General features: G+C 29.7%; 1 non-coding gene across 1 annotated transcript; it reads right to left on the bottom strand.

Moving 5' to 3' along the window:
• Positions 1–6,086: 6,086 nt before the first annotated feature.
• LOC142554881 (small nucleolar RNA R71) lies at positions 6,087–6,197 on the bottom strand. The gene has a single exon (XR_012822246.1). It is a non-coding gene; the product is annotated as a small nucleolar RNA R71 (small nucleolar RNA).
• Positions 6,198–17,086: the final 10,889 nt, after the last annotated feature.

Consider the following 17,086-nt stretch of genomic DNA (forward strand, 5'->3'; position numbering starts at 1 on the left):
ATGGCCGTTGTCCCGGCTCCATTCATTCAATCTTTTAATCATTCATTCAGACATTCAATCAGTAATAGCCGATCGGTAACCAATGAGAAATTAATAAATTCAGGAAGTCAATATGAAGTACAAAATGATCAACAACTAGGAAATACATGATATGATGTAATATATATGAGTCAAGCAGTAGTTATGAAACTATACGATAAATTCCAGGTAGCATGCCAAATAGGTCATAAAATCAATAATAAACCTCACCTTTCTATCTTACACAGTGATTTGCTTTGATAATCCAATTGCTTCAATATTCCTATATTCATCAATTTTGTAATAATTCATGTGTTAGTAAGATTATTCGAGAATTAATATGTCTAAGTTCAGATTTTGATTAAATTTGGTGCTTGCATATACATTAAAATTACAAAAAAAATCATAATAATTTGAAATTAATTCCAAAAATTCTGAAATTTTCACAGTAGATATATTATATAAAATGCTGTAACTTTTGTTTAGAATTTTTTTTTTCTAACTCTAAACTCATTCTACCCAGATCGTAAAATTTCAGGCTAGTTGACTAGACATATTTCAGGCCCAAAAAAAAGGACTTGCGCTACTGTTTCTGGCCATTGATTGAACCTTGACCATACTTGGAATCATGTTCGACATTTTCCTTTACATACTCAAGTTAAAAAATAGTGTGCATGATTGAAATCTAGAAGCCTCAAAATTGAAGATACCATTCCAAAACTTTGTGGATCTTGATTTTGTTTTCCTTTCAAAAATTCATAGAAATTCATAGACTAGTACAAAAGTTTTGAAATTTGAAATTATAATGTAGAACAAGTGCAGAAACTTTTGGACATAGAAAGTCCGGGCATCAGGGCGGCGCATGTACGTTGTTCAGGCGCGTGGCGATGACGCTGACGCCACGTGCGGCTGAGATTTTTCGAGAAGACTCCATTCATCAAGGATCTACAACTTTTGTATACAAAGTTTTCCGAAAATAGCGACATATTTTGCCTAGATTTTGAATTTTTTGAATGGATGGCTAGCAAATTTGCTACTTGAAAATAATAGTTTCCGGTGACTTTCCGGCCGATTTTTGACATGTCTAGATTCTACTCAACCTAAATAACAACTTTTATGTTTTAACCAAACCCTGAATAAAGCATTAAGCAAGAGTTTCAAGTGCATCAACATGCAATAAAAAAATATTATTTCTAGAAATATACCTTTGTAGTTTCTCACGATTTTTTTATTTTGATTTTTTTTTAAGTAATCCTATGAATCTTTTTGCTATACCTCCTGCACCAACTTGTTTATGGGTATGATAGAAAGTTTAGGTAATTTTTCCAGAGTATTTGAACACTGATTACTAATTTTAAGTATTTCTCTCCATTTTTCATCTCTCATTCTACTATAAAGTCGAAGTCGATGTAGTTTTATGACAAGATTGAAATTTATCCTCAAGCATACAAAGGAATTACTAACAAGATAACATTTCAAGTGCATAGTCAGCCAGGAAAAATGAGTACTAAGAGGATACCATTTCAAGTTAAATCATATGTGTCAAAGTGTAGTCGTCGTCATATTGTAGGTCACAACAGGCGCAGCTGCAACAAATCTATAAACTACCTGTTATCATTTCATTGAGTTGGTTATAGAATTTTTTGTTTAATAATAAATATATGAAATTTTATTTCTCTCAACGTCACTGTATTATTATTTGATGTATGCATATTTTTTTTATAATTTCACAGGGGAAAATATTATAAGAATGTGATCAGATCCGGTGATTATAACTCTTGATTTGTTAATTTCTGGGAAAATTGATAAACATGAAAGTTGTATCTGTTAGACTTAATTGTGGTGATGAGATTCAAAACCAGTAGGTCAGGATAGCTAAAACCAGAAGATTATATAAAATCAGAAGCTCTCGTATCGCGTTAACAAAAACAATACTCTTCGAGTACTTATCAGTTTAGAAAAACCAGAAGCAGAACGTAGCTTTATAAGCAGAACTTAACTTAAGCAGAAGTAACTTAACGTCTTTTACTTGATCGTTACAATCTTAAATGTTACCGTTTCTTTAACTAGTACTAGCATTAATTGCACCATTAATGCTGTACAAAGTTATTTAATATGCCTTACCAGTTTTGGTATAAAGCAAAGACTGATTATTTGAAAGCTTTCTGCAGGACTCTTTTTAGGTGATAAAGCTGATTCTATCATAAGTAGAAAGAAGCCGTTTTGTTTACGTTGGACTCAAGCTTTCTATATATAAGAAGATCAATCCTTTATAGAAAACAACGTTATTATCATTATCAACGCAACGATTATTCCAACGTGAGTTTTGAGCTTTCATAAACTACTTATCTTCAAAGCTCAACATACAGAAAAGCAGTACACACTTTATTATCCATATCCGATCTTATGAGATCACTTTGTGCTGTTGCTATTTCGAAAACCTCTTCAAGCTAAACATTTTACTATATCAAAGAGAAGAGTTTGTAAACTGGAAAAGAGTCTTTTCTAGAACTTTGTTGTATTCGTTTTACTGAGTTGTATAACTAAGTGTTTCAGTAGACTAAGGGTAAGCCCTACTGAAGTGGGTGTGTACAAGTATTGTATTGTAATATCCAAAGTCTTTTAGTGATACCTTCTGAAACAGAAGAAGGGAAGACGTATAAGATTTTATCTTCGAACTTCCAGAAACAACCACTGTTCTACTGCCTACTGTTTTATTATTTCTCATCGTATTCCATTGGATCGTTTCTGCACTTATTGTGATTTGCTGGATTTACATTCGAAAAAGACCAGCTATAATCTCTAACAGGATTCAAGTACCCTTTGCAAAATCATCAAACAAAGAAAAGAGTTTATTCACCCCCCCTCTAAACTCTTTATCGATCCCCAACAAGTGGTATTAGAGTAGATTTTTCTTGTTCTAAATATTTACAACATATATGGCACACTTCAGCAAAGTACTCATGTTTTCAAAAGAAGATTTCGATGACTGGAAGATCCGTATGTAAGCTCATCTTGCAGCTCTAGACGATGACATGTGGTTTGTCATCACAGATGGTCCACTGAATATTTTAAAGCCTAACACTGCTATTGCTGTTACCGAGGAAGCACCTCAGATGGTTGAGAAGCACAGAAGTGAATGGACTGGCGAGGATAAGAAGAAATCCAATCTAGACAATGTTGCGAAGGACATTCTCTACAAAATGCTTTATAAGAACACCTTCAGCAAGATCAAGATGTGTTCTACTGCAAAAGAGATTTGGGAAAAACTCATCTAAATCTGTGAAGGAAATGAACAGACAAAGGAGAATAAGATTTATCTTCGAACTTTCAGAAACAACCACTATTCTACTGCCTACTGTTTTATTATTTCTCATCGTACTCCATTGGATCGTTTCTGCACTTATTGTGATTTGCTGGATTTACATTCGAAAAAGACCAGCTATAATCTCTAATAGGATTCAAGTACCCTTTGCAAAATCATCAAACAAAGGAAAGAGTTTATTCACCCCCCTCTAAACTCCTTATCGATACCCAACAAGTGGTATTAGAGTAGATTTTTCTTGTTCTAAATATTTACAACATATATGGCACAGTTCAGCAAAGTGCTCATGTTTTCAAAAGAATATTTCGATGATTGGAAGATCCGTATGCAAGCTCATCTTGCAGCTCTAGGCGATGACATGTGGTTTGTCATCATAGATAGTCCACTGAAGATTTTAAAGCCTAACACTGCTATTGCTATTACTGAGGGAGCACCTAAGATGGTTGAGAAGCACAGAAGTGAATGGACTGGCGAGGATAAGAAGAAATCCAATTGATGAAACTCAAAATTAATAATTTATTATATGTTAAAACCTGTATTTTAAAATTTAAGTTTCATTAAAATTATAAAATTATGTTATTTTAGTATTGTTTGTTTATATTTAATTGTCTTACTAAATATGTTTTATTTTCAGGTTTCTACGTGTTGGTAAAATAATGATAACTCAAGCTAGAAAATTCAAATTGAGGTGACTCAAACATGTTTGGAATCCTTGAGAAATTATCTACAACTTTGCAGAAGACATGATTGCCTAAAAAGTTCATTAAGATTATCAAATTGTGCAAATATCAAAAGGAGGACAAATTTACTTTTACTATGACCAACATATTGTAAAAAAATTATAACTATTTCAATATTTAACCAAATGAGGTGAACCAAGTGGCCAAATTCATCTACAGACAATTCCCCACATGTTTGCCGTTTTGAGCAGAGTCAAATTCGGTGATTAAAGTTGTGGAACAAAGCATTGAAAGAAGGGACATGGCATTGAACTTGGAGGAGACAAAGAATACTATTGCAACTATATGGCATTAATAAAAATTTTGACCCTTTCTCTCATTTGGCCTATAAATAGAGGCCTTGTGCTAGCTTGAGAATCATTCTATCTCATTGTAAAATATAGTGTGAGTGTGTATCAAAGTTCTAAGTTCCAATATATTTTCTTTCATGTTCTCAACTATGAGTGATATTTTAGTGTTGATCAAAAGTAAGCTTATGGCAAGCTAAATCTATTATGTCAAGGTGAAGAGGATGCATTCTTGATGAAGTAAGATTGTTTATATTTTGTATATTCTTTCTTTATTTCTTTTCATTTAGCTAACTTATTTTTATTGTAGGTATAAAAATGAATTATTTGTTGTTATTAATTTACATCAAATGCTTGATGCCATTAAAGTGGTTATCTTGATTTGTTGTTTAATTTTGATCAATAAATATTTCATCACTTATTATTATTATTATTATTATTATCATTATATATATATATATATTTATATAATAATATCATAATATTTCATTTAGACGAAAGCGTGGCTCTGCCGGTTGTGAAATATTATGATTTAATATTAACATCTAACAATCTAACATTTACTTTATCGCAACTAACTTTTATTTTTCGCATCTAACATTTACTTTATCGCAACTAACTTTTACTTTACCGCAACTAACTTATTAAATCAATATATTTCATTTAGGCATTAGCGTGGCTCTACCGGTTGTTCTAAATGAAATATACTGATTTAATTTAACATTTACTTTATGCAATTATTTATTTATATAGTTATAATTATAATCATAGGTACCATATATAAAATATCGATTAAATCGATATTTTATATAGTGGGAACTATATTATATTATCTGTGTGTTTAATTTTTTTGGAACCATTATTTATGGTGGTTTCTTTTGTTTTACTATTAGTTAAACAATATTACATAAACCAAGAATAAATCCTCAAGCCTTGACAAAATTTATAATTTGTAAACTTTATTCTTGCATTTGGTAATCTATAAATTAATAAATTTAAACTCAAAATAACCTCTCCGAGGATCGATCTCGTACTTACGAAATATATTACTTGCAGACAACCTACACTTGGGTGAATTATTATTTAAGTAGTAGCAAGTTTTTGGCGCCGTTGCCAGGGAGGTATAAATTAAGTTTATATTTGTTAATTATGTTTTATTTATAAGTATTGTGTTGTTTTTTTTTTGTATGAGTATTTGGATTCGAAAAAAAGTGGTAGACTTATTCGAGTATCTGAAAATAATTTAAACATGGATGATAATTCAAATAATCAAGATGATGATGATAATAATAATAATAATAATAATAATAATAATAATAATAATAATAATAATAATAATAATAATAATCAAGAACATGATCAATTAAGAACACTTAGGCACCATATGAACCCTATTAGAACTAGTGCCCCATCTTGTTTAGTTTTTCCTCCTGATGCATCTAATTTCAACTTCAAACCTCAAATTATTCAACTTTTACCAAATTTTCATGGCTTAAATTCTGAAAATCCATATTTGCATCTAAGAGAATTTGAGGAAGTTTGTAACACTTATAATGATCAAAATTGTAGCATGGATATAGTTCGATTAAAGCTTTTCCCTTTTTTTTTAAAAGATAAAGCTAAAACATAGCTACAAAATTTAAGATCAAGTTCAATAAGATCATGGGAAGAAATGCAACAACAATTTCTCAAAAAGTTTTTCCCTTCCCATAGAACAAACTCTTTTAAAAGACAAATTACAACTTTTTCTCAAAAACAAGGAGAAACATTTTATCAATGTTGGGATAGATATAAAGAATTACTTAATACATGCCCACATCATGGTTTTGAAACATGGAGAATAGTTTCTCACTTTTATGAAGGTCTAATACCTAAAGATAGGCAAATGATAAAATTCATGTGTAATGGAACTTTTGAAGATAAAAACCCAAATGAAGCTATAGAATATTTGGATTCATTAGCAGAAAATGCTCAAAATTGGGATAATATAGGCACAATAGAACCACCAACAACTAAAAACAATAATACAACAAATGGGGGTGGTATTTATAATCTTAAAGATGATATAGATATTCAAGCCAAACTTGCATCTTTAGCAAGAAAAATTGAGTCATTAGAAATGAAAAAGAGTGGTCAATTAAAAAGTATTCAAGAAATTGTTTGTCATATATGTGATAAACATGATCATGCTACAAAAGATTGTCCAACATTACCTTCATTTAAAGAATGTCTCCATGAACAAGCAAATTATGTTAACAATTATAAAAAACCAATACTAGATCCTTTTTCACCATCATATAATCCTAATTTTAGTTGGAGGAATGATAATAATGCACAACCGTCACAACAATATTTTCAAAATAACCAAAATCATCAAGGTTATATTCCTTATGTTACACCTCCAAGAAAAAACTTTGAAGATGTAATTCATGCATTTATCCAAAAGCAAGAGTCTATCAATATTCAAAACAGTCAGTCTATGAGTGATTTGAAAGAAACTCTTGCAAAATTTGCATCTGCACTTAATATTCATGAAAAAGGAAAATTTCCATCTCAACCTCAACCTAATCCTAAAATCAAAGTCAAGAATTAAAAAATGAAAAAATTGATCAAATAAAATCTGTTATTACCCTTAGAAGTGGTAAAATAGTTAATGATCCATATAATAATGAAAACAATGATCATTTAAAATCAAAGAGTAAGGATGATAATCCTGATACTTTTGAGAATGATGATACCTTAAATTTTAAGAATAATATGGTGAATGATAAATCATCTGAAATAGTAAATAAGTCAAATAAACCTCCACCATTTCCTCATGCATTAACAAATCATAAAAAACAAAAAAGTGATTCTGATATCTATGAAGTTTTTAAACAAGTGAAGATAAATATTCCATTATTAGATGCTATTAAACAAGTACCTTCTTATGCAAAATTTTTAAAAGACTTATGTACTGTAAAGAGAAAATTGCATGTGAAGAAAAAAGTATTCTTAGCTGAACAAGTAAGTTCTATTCTTCAAAATAATTCTAGTTTAAAATATAAAGATTCTGGTTGTCCAACAATTTCATGTATTATTGGAGAAAATAAAATTAAAAAAGCTTTGTTGGATTTGGGAGCAAGTGTGAATATACTTCCTTATTCAGTTTATGAAAAACTTAATTTAGGAGAATTAAAACCCACTTCTGTTACTCTCTTACTGGCGGATAGGTCAATCAAAATACCTAGAGGTATTGTAGAAGATGTGTTGGTTCAAGTTGATAAATTCATATATCCTGTAGATTTTATTGTTTTGGATACACAACCAATAGAAATACATAATGAAATTCCAGTAATATTGGGACGACCATTTCTAGCAACTTCAAATGCTTTAATTAATTGTCGAAATGGAATAATGAAATTGTCTTTTGGAAATATGACTCTAGAACTTAATGTGTTCAATTTATGTAAACAACCAAGTATTAATGAAAATGAATATGATAATGAAATTGAAACAATTGTGGAAGAAAATATACAAGAAGAAAACTTAAATCAACAATCTGAAGTTTTTTCAATAGAAAGTTTTGAGTCGAAAAATAATTTTAAAGAAGATGATAATATAAAACTTGAATTAAAAGTTTTACCATTAGAATTGAAATATGTATTTCTTGGTGAAAATAAAACATTTCCTATTGTAATTTCTTCCACTCTTTTGCCAAATCAAGAAGAAGATTTGATTAAATTACTTAAATGATATAAAAATGCAATTGGATGGACTTTGAAAGATATAAAAGGTATGAATCCTTTAATTTGTACACATAAAATTCACTTGGAAGAAAATGCTAAAACATATCAACAACCACAAAGAAGGTTAAATCCACATATGAAGGAAGTTGTTAAGAATGAAGTATTAAAAATATTAGACGCTGGAATTATCTATCCAATTTCAGATAGTAAATGGGTAAGTCCAACACAAGTAGTACCTAAAAAGTCCGGCATCACTGTTATAAAAAATGAAAAGGGAGAGTTATTACAAGCTAGGATTCCATCTAGTTGGCGTATGTGTATTGATTATAGAAAATTAAATGATGTAACTAGAAAAGATCATTTCCCACTATCATTTTTAGATCAAATTCTAGAAAAAGTAGCAGGAAATTCTTATTACTGTTTTCTTGATGGGTATTCGGGGTATTATCAAATACCTATATCATTAGAAGATCAAGAAAAAACTACTTTTACTTGTTCCTTTCGGAACTTTTGCATTTAAAAGAATGTCATTTGATTTATGTAATGCTCCGGCTACTTTTCAAAGATGCATGTTAAGTATTTACAGTGATATGATTGAAGAATATGTAGAAGTTTTTATGGATGATATAACTGTTTTTGAAAACTCATTTGAAAATTGTCTTAAAAATCTAGAAGAAGTATTAAAAAGATGTGAAGAAAAAAATCTTGTTTTAAATTGGGAAAAATGTCATTATATGGTTAAATCTGGAATTGTTTTAGGACATGTGATATCTGAAAAAGGAATTGAAGTTGACAAAGCCAAAGTTGATGTTATTGCTAATTTAACATCACCAAAAACGGTCAAAGAAGTTCGATCATTCTTGGGTCATGCAGGATTTTATAGAAGGTTTATAAAAAATTTCAGCATAATATCTAAACCAATTTCAAATCTTTTAACAAAAGATACACAATTTGAATGGACTCAGAAATGTGAAAATGCTTTTAAAAAAATTATTAATCTTTTAGTTACATCACCTATTTTACAACCTCCAGATTGGTCTTTACCATTTGAATTAATGTGTGATGCAAGTGATTATGCTATAGGAGCTGTGTTAGGACAAAGAAAAGAAGTAAAACCTTATGCAATCTATTATGCTAGTAGAACCTTAAATAGTACCAAAATAAATTATTCAACTACTGAAAAAGAATTACTTTCAGTAGTATTTGCATTAGATAAGTTTCGATCTTATTTAATTGGTTCTACTACTATTGTTTACACCGATCATTCTGCCATAAAATATTTATCAAATAAACAAGATGCTAAGCCAAGATTAATACGGTGGATTTTATTGTTACAAGAATTTGATATTATAATTAAAGATAAAAAAGGAAAATAAAATGTTGTAGCCGATCATTTATCTAGAATAATGACTGAATTATCTCATAATGAAATACCAATAAATGAAAATTTTCCAGATGATCAGTTGTTTTATGCTACTATTATGCCCTGGTTTGCTAACATTGTAAATTTTCTTGTGACAAATAAAATGCCTTCTCATTGGAATTCACAGGATAAGAATAAATTCTTGATAGAAGTTAAAAAATTTTATTGGAATGATCCTTACTTATTTAAGTAATGTCCTGACCAAATTTTTCGACGATGCATACCCGACAATGAAGTAAGTAATGTTATTAAATTTTGTCATTCTGAATCATGTGGAGGTCATTTTTCATCCAATAAAACAGCTACAAAAATCTTACAATGTGGATTTTATTGACCGTCTTTATTCAAAGATACGCATTTATTTTGCAAATCTTGTGAAAACTGTCAGAAGATGGGATCAATTTCAAAACGAAACATGATGCCTTTAAATCCAATCATAATTATTGAAATATTTGATAGTTGGGGGATAGATTTTATGGGTCCATTTCCATTATCTTTTGGATATACGTACATTTTAGTCGCTGTTTGATTATGTTTCAAAATGGATTGAAGCAATTGCATGTAGAACTAATGATCATAAAGTTGTTATAAAATTTTTAAAAGAAAATATTTTTAGCTGATTTGGAATACCTAGAGCAATAATTAGTGATGGGGGAAGTCATTTTATAAATAAATCATTTTCTTCTTTGTTAAGAAAATATGGCATTACACATAAAGTTTCTACCCCATATCATCCTCAAAGTAATGGTCAAGTTGAACTTGCAAATAGAGAAATAAAACAAATTTTAGAAAAAACAGTTAATCCAAATCGAAAAGATTGGTCTTTAAGATTAACTGATGCATTATGGGCATATAGAACTGCATTTAAAACATCATTAGGGATGTCACCATATATGTTAGTTTTTGGTAAGCATTGTCATTTACCGGTTGAACTTGAACATAAAGCTTATTGGGCAATTAAAGCATTTAATATTAATTTAGATGATGCATCTAAATTAAGAAAATTGCAAATAAATGAACTTGAAGAATTAAGAAATGATGCATATGAAAATTCAAAGATTTATAAAGATAAAAATATTATGAGAAAGTCATTTGAAATTGGACAAAAAGTTTTGCTTTATAATTCTCGTTTGCATTTATTTTCAGGTAAACTAAGATCGAGGTGGTCAGGACCATTTATAGTCAAATTTGTTTATCCTCATGGTGCTGTTGATATTGAAAATCCTAAAACTAATGACGTGTTTAAAGTTAATGGGCAAAGACTTAAGCCTTTTATAGAAAATAAAATTCTTAATAATGAGTTTATGCCTTTATATGATCCAAAATAGTTGTTTGATATTTTCATTTTGTTTTGCATATTCTAGTTCATTACCCGGTTAAGTGGCGGATAACGGTACTCCATGACTGTTTAAGTCGGTTTCTTCAGTTTTCCCAAAATAATTGAAATATATATAATAATAATAATAATATGGATGCGTGTATTATGAATCTTCGTAAATATTTTGCTTGTTTACCTGATAATGCGTTGAAAAAAATTTATAAAGCTAGATGTGAGCGGCTAAGGTTGATGATGTCATATGGCATACCGAATGATGTCCGTTTGATAATTGAAGCAAAAGTCCGATTGGTTGGGGAAGCAAGTGAATTAATAATAAGACATATGCCAGGATTTGGTAAAAACACATATGCCAAAAAGCGAAGAGCTAAACGTATAGGTGGATGTCATAAATGTGCAAGGTGGACTTGTAAGGGAAAATGCAAAAATGTTGGAATGACATCAATGAATAGAGAAGATAAAATTTTATTCATTAAGAATGGTCTGAGTAAAGAGCCTTTGGATAATTTTCTAGAGGTTCTTGATACGCATTCTAGTGGGTACGTGCAAAATGAATTTCTTAAACTATGGTGGCAATTTCAACAGGAGGAATATCAATATGGACGGTGGAATCAGCCTTACAAAGATCCTACTGTAGTAACGCATATCTATTTAGATAAGTAAATATATATACACAATTTCGTCTTGGGAATCTGACGTTAAAAGGCCATGTTTGCCAATTTATAAGAAAATTGGATGGGAAGCATATCCTCGACTCATAGAAGGCGTTGAAGCCGTTACTGAACGTAAAATCAGAGGAAGATGTGAGCCACAATTACAACTACGCTGTATATATTTGTTTTAATTTTGTCATTTTTATTTTCTTTTAATAATAATAATTTCCTGTTCAAATATTGACTTTTGACATGTTACGCTTATAAATTCATATGCTGTAATCTAACAATTACAAAAAACATATTTCTCAACATGTCAACGTCCACTGGTAAGTAAAATAAAAAATATTTGTGTATTTTGTGGATCTAGTGCAGGAAAAGATTCAATTTATGAAGAAGTAGCAGAAAATCTTGGAATAACACTTGCTAAAAAAAGGTTCACTTGGTATATGGTGGTGGTGAAGTTGGCCTCATGGGAAAAGTTGCAAAAGCTGCGCATGCAGGTGGAAGTGAAGTTTTAGACATTATTCCGATTACCTTAGCCAATCTTACAGGACCAACAATAGGAGAAGAAATGAAAGTGGACAACATGTATGAACGAATTACTCAAATGATTGAACATTCAGATGCTTTCATTGCTTTGCTAGGAGGTTTCGGTACTTTGGAAGAAATATTTCATACTGTTTGTTGGGCACAATTAAATATCCACAATAAGCCAATTGGTTTGTTAAATGTTAACAATTATTATGATAAACTGTTATCGTTTCTTGATGATGTTGTGGAACAGGGATTTATTTCATTAGCTTCGCGAAGGATGTTAGTTTCTGCTACAAGTGAAGGTGAACTTATTGATTTACTGCAAGGATTTAGTCATGAACCAGATCCATCATTATCTCAACTTAATTGGCCAACATCCAAAAGTAAGAAAAGAAAATTCATGTGATGCTAAACTTGTGATTCAACGGTATGTTTTAATGTTTTTCTTTAAAGTATGAATAATTTCTTCTTCTTCTCCTCTTAGTTTTTTTATATAAAAATTAAAATATATACTTATATATAGTAATAATAATAATTTTTAGTTCAATGTCGAGTAAGGTGTCAGTAAAATGCACCTGAGACGCATTAGTTAATAATTATTGGAAAATCACAATACACTAGACTTTAATATTCATTATATTCAAAATACAGACTAAAAGAAAAATCATATATATATATATATATATATATATATAATTGTATGTGTTTTCAAATAAAATAATTTATAAAATTTTTATGAGAATATAGTTAAAAGATATGGTTTGTATGGTTGTTAACATGTATAATTGAAAGAATTCTTTTGTAAAAGTATAATATATACTCACACATCTTTTGTGAGTGAGTTGTGAGAAATGAGAAAACAATTAATAAACTTTTATTGATTATTAAAAAATGGTTAATTACAAGAATATAACTCCCCTAAAAAAAATATTTATTGAAAAAAGAAAAAAAAAAGAAGTAAATATATAATGTACTGCAAAATACTTTATTCATTGTAATTTTTTTTAGATTTGATTGATGTACTATCAATGTATTCTAAAAACATCAATATTGTGTTAAAAAAAAAAAAAAAACAAACAAAAAGATTTGTTTGTGCTAGATAAGTTTCAAAGGTAGTCGGATCTATCCGTTATATAAATGTTTATATATATATACATATATATATATATATATATATATATATGGTAGAATGTTTGGATAAAAAATTTTATGTAAAATTTTGCAGTCACGTTATTTAAATAAAACAATAAAAAAAAGAAAAAAATGGGGATTTTATTCTTTGTAAATTTTCCTATTTTGTTTTCAATATTAGTTTAATTAATTGTCTGCTTTAATACTTAGCCTTTTTCAATGAGAGTTAATATTCATTCTAACTCCACGAGTGAAAACTAGCTATTCCTTAAACATTTTGACCTGAAAGAATATATGGAGTTGAGGCTTTTACAATAATATTCTTGATATTATACATGTTATGGTGGGTTGTGTGAATTATCTTTTTGACTATATTATTATAAAAAATTTAGAAATTTAAAAAAAATTATTTATATATATTGTTACTTTATATATTATGTGAAAATAAGAATAAAAATAAAAACAAATTTAATTATATATTATTATATTAAACGAAAAAATATAATATATATATAAATCGGTATATGATTTTGTTTTTAATAAATATGTTTGTATTTGAATATATAAAAGGAATAAAGAATCTAGGTTGTGATTTTTCGATAAAGTTTATTACTAAGGGACTAGTAATAAGATAGTGTGGGGGTGTGATGAAACTTAAAATTAATAATTCATTATATGTTAAAACCTGTATTTTAAAATTTAAGTTTCATTAAAATTATAAAATTATGTTATTTTAGTATTGTTTGTTTATATTTAATTGTCTTACTAAATATGTTTTATTTTCATGTTATCTACGTGTTGGTAAAATAACGATAACTCAAGCTAGAAAATTCAAATGGAGGTGACTCAAACATGTTTGGAATTCCTTGAGAAATTATCTACAACTTTGCAGAAGACATGATTGCCTAAAAAGTTCATTAAGATGATCAAATTGTGCAAATATCAAAAGGAGGACAAATTTACTTTTACTATGACCAGCATATAATAAAAAAAATCATAATTATTTCAATATTTAACCTAATGAGGTGAACCAAGTGGCCAAATTCATCTACAGACAATTCCCCACATGTTTGCCGTTTTGAGCAGAGTCAAATTCGGTGATTAAAGTTGTGGAACAAAGCATTGAAAGAAGGGACATGGAATTGAACTTGGAAGAGACAAAGAATACTATTGCAACTACATGACATTAATAAAAATTTTGACCCTTTCTCTCATTTGGCCTATAAATAGAGGCCTTGTGCTAGCTTGAGAATCATTCTATCTCATTGTAAAATATAGTGTGAGTGTGTATCAAAGTTCTAAATTCCAATATATTTTCTTTCATGTTCTCAACTATGAGTGATATTTTAGTGTTGATCAAAAGTAAGCTTATGGCAAGCTAAATCTATTATGTCAAGGTGAAGAGGATGCATTCTTGGTGAAGTAAGATTATTTATATTTTGTATATTCTTTCTTTATTTCTTTTCATTTAGCTAACTTATTTTTATTGTAGGTATAAAAATGAATTATTTGTTGTTATCAATTTACATCAAATGCTTGATACCATTAAAGTGATTATCTTGATTTGTTGTTTAATTTTGATACAATAAATATTTTATCACTTATTATTATATATATATATATATATATTTATATAATAATATCATAATATTTCATTTAGACGAAAGCGTGGCTCTGCCGGTTGTGAAATATTATGATTTAATATTAACATCTAACAATCTAACATTTACTTTATCGCAACTAACTTTTATTTTTCCGCATCTAACATTTACTTTATAGCAACTAACTTTTACTTTTCCGCAACTAACATTTACTTTATCGCAACTAACTTTTACTTTACCGCAACTAACTTATTAAATAAATATATTTCATTTAGGCAATAGCGTGGCTCTGCCGGTTGTTCTAAATGAAATATAATGATTTAATTTAACATTTACTTTATGTAATTATTTATTTATATAGTTATAATTATAATCATAGGTATCATATATAAAATATCGGTTAATTCGGTATTTTCTATAGTGGAACTATATTATATTATGTGTGTGTTTAATTTTCTTGGAACCATTATTTATGGTGATTTCTTTTGTTTTACTTTTAGTTAAACAATATTATATAAACCAAGAATAAATCCTCAAGCCTCGACAAAATTTATAATTTGTAAACTTCATTCTTGCATTTGGTAATCTATAAATTAATAAATTTAAACTCAAAATAACATCTCTGAGGATCGATCTCGTACTTACGAAATATATTACTTGCAGACAACCTACACTTGGGTGAATTATTATTTAAGTAGTAGCACCAATCTAGAAAATGTTGCGAAGGACATTCTCTACAAAACGCTTTATAAGAACAGCTTCAGCAAGATCAAGATGTGTTCTACTGCAAAAGAGATTTGGGAAAAACTCATCTAAATATGTGAAGGAAATGAACAAACAAAGGAGAATAAGTTGTGTTTAGCAATGCAGAAATTTGAAAATCTCAAAATGAAAGTTGGAGAAACTCTGAATGAGTTTGATGAACGTTTCAGCAGCTTAGTTAATGAGCTAGCAGCTCTGGGAAAAGAATATGGCAACAGAGAAATAGCACTCAAAGTTATGAGAGCTTTACCCAGAGAGTGGGGTGTAAAAACTATGGCTATGAGAGTTCTAAAGATCTGAACAAGTTAGAACTACACGACTTGTTTGCAGACTTAAAAGCCTATGAGTTTGAACTCGAAGTGAGAAGTGGAGAAGAGCCCTCATCAAATCCACCTACCAAGGCTCTTACTGCTACTGCTACTGCTACTGCTGCAGTTGTTCCAAGTGCATCACCTGCTACTACCATTGAAAGCACATCTGAAAAGACTGCTGAACAGATCAGCAACGATTTAATGTCTCTATTTTTGAAGAAGTTTTCCAGATTCATGAAGAAGAATCATCGAGCTTACCAGGGTCCTAATCGAAACTTTAAGAAGGATTCACCACCTGGTGACATAGCGTGTTTCAACTGTGGAAAAGTCGGGCATTTTATTGCTGATTGCCCTAAGTCAAAGAAGGATGATCAAAAGAAAAAGGAATACATGAGGAATGACAAGAAATCCAGAAGAGACCGCAAAGCGAAGAAAGCAGGTCAAAATGGGCGGATTCTAGTTCTGAGTCTTCTGACTCAGAAAGTCATTCTAGTGATAGTGACGCAGAAGAGATCAAATGTCTCATGGCAGACACTGAATCAACCTCGACATCTGGAGAGGTATTTGACTTTGACTCTAATGAATTTACACAAACTGATTTGGTTAATGCACTGCATGACATGGTAGAAGAGTACTCGAGACTTTCTCAATCATTCGAGGAAGTTAAGACTGAAAATCAAAACTTAAAGGATCAAATCAGTAAGTTTAATTGTTTGCAAGAAAACAACTGTGGTGATCTAAAAATTGAGATAAGTAAGTTAAAGACTGAGAATGACAGAGTAAATGCAGATTACCAGACTATGAGATTTGAGAATCAGAAGCTATCGATTCTGGTAAATGCATGGAACATGTCTTCTTTTTCATTAGAGAAAATGCAAGAATTGCAGAAGCAATCCGGAGACAGGAGTGGTCTCAGATTCAGCAATAGTGAAAGCACTTCTGAAACAAGTACTAAGCCAGAACTAGAAACAAGCGAAGGGAAATATATTCATTTTGTTAAATCCAGTGTGGTATATGAACCAGTAATACCAACTGTTCGAGTTGAAAGGTTTGAAGATCAGACGAACAGAAGAAAGCATTATGGTCTGGGTTATGTTGAACCTAAGGGAAGAGTGCACCAGAGTTATGGATACAGTAGAGGATTCAACTCAGGAGGACAACTCTCAATGAATGTTAGAAACAACCAGTACTATAATTCTGGACCTGTTCTGAAGAGATACAGACCAGACAACAA

This window comes from Primulina tabacum, chromosome 8, assembly GCF_025594145.1.
Source record: "Primulina tabacum isolate GXHZ01 chromosome 8, ASM2559414v2, whole genome shotgun sequence".
Lineage (NCBI taxonomy): Eukaryota > Viridiplantae > Streptophyta > Magnoliopsida > Lamiales > Gesneriaceae > Primulina > Primulina tabacum.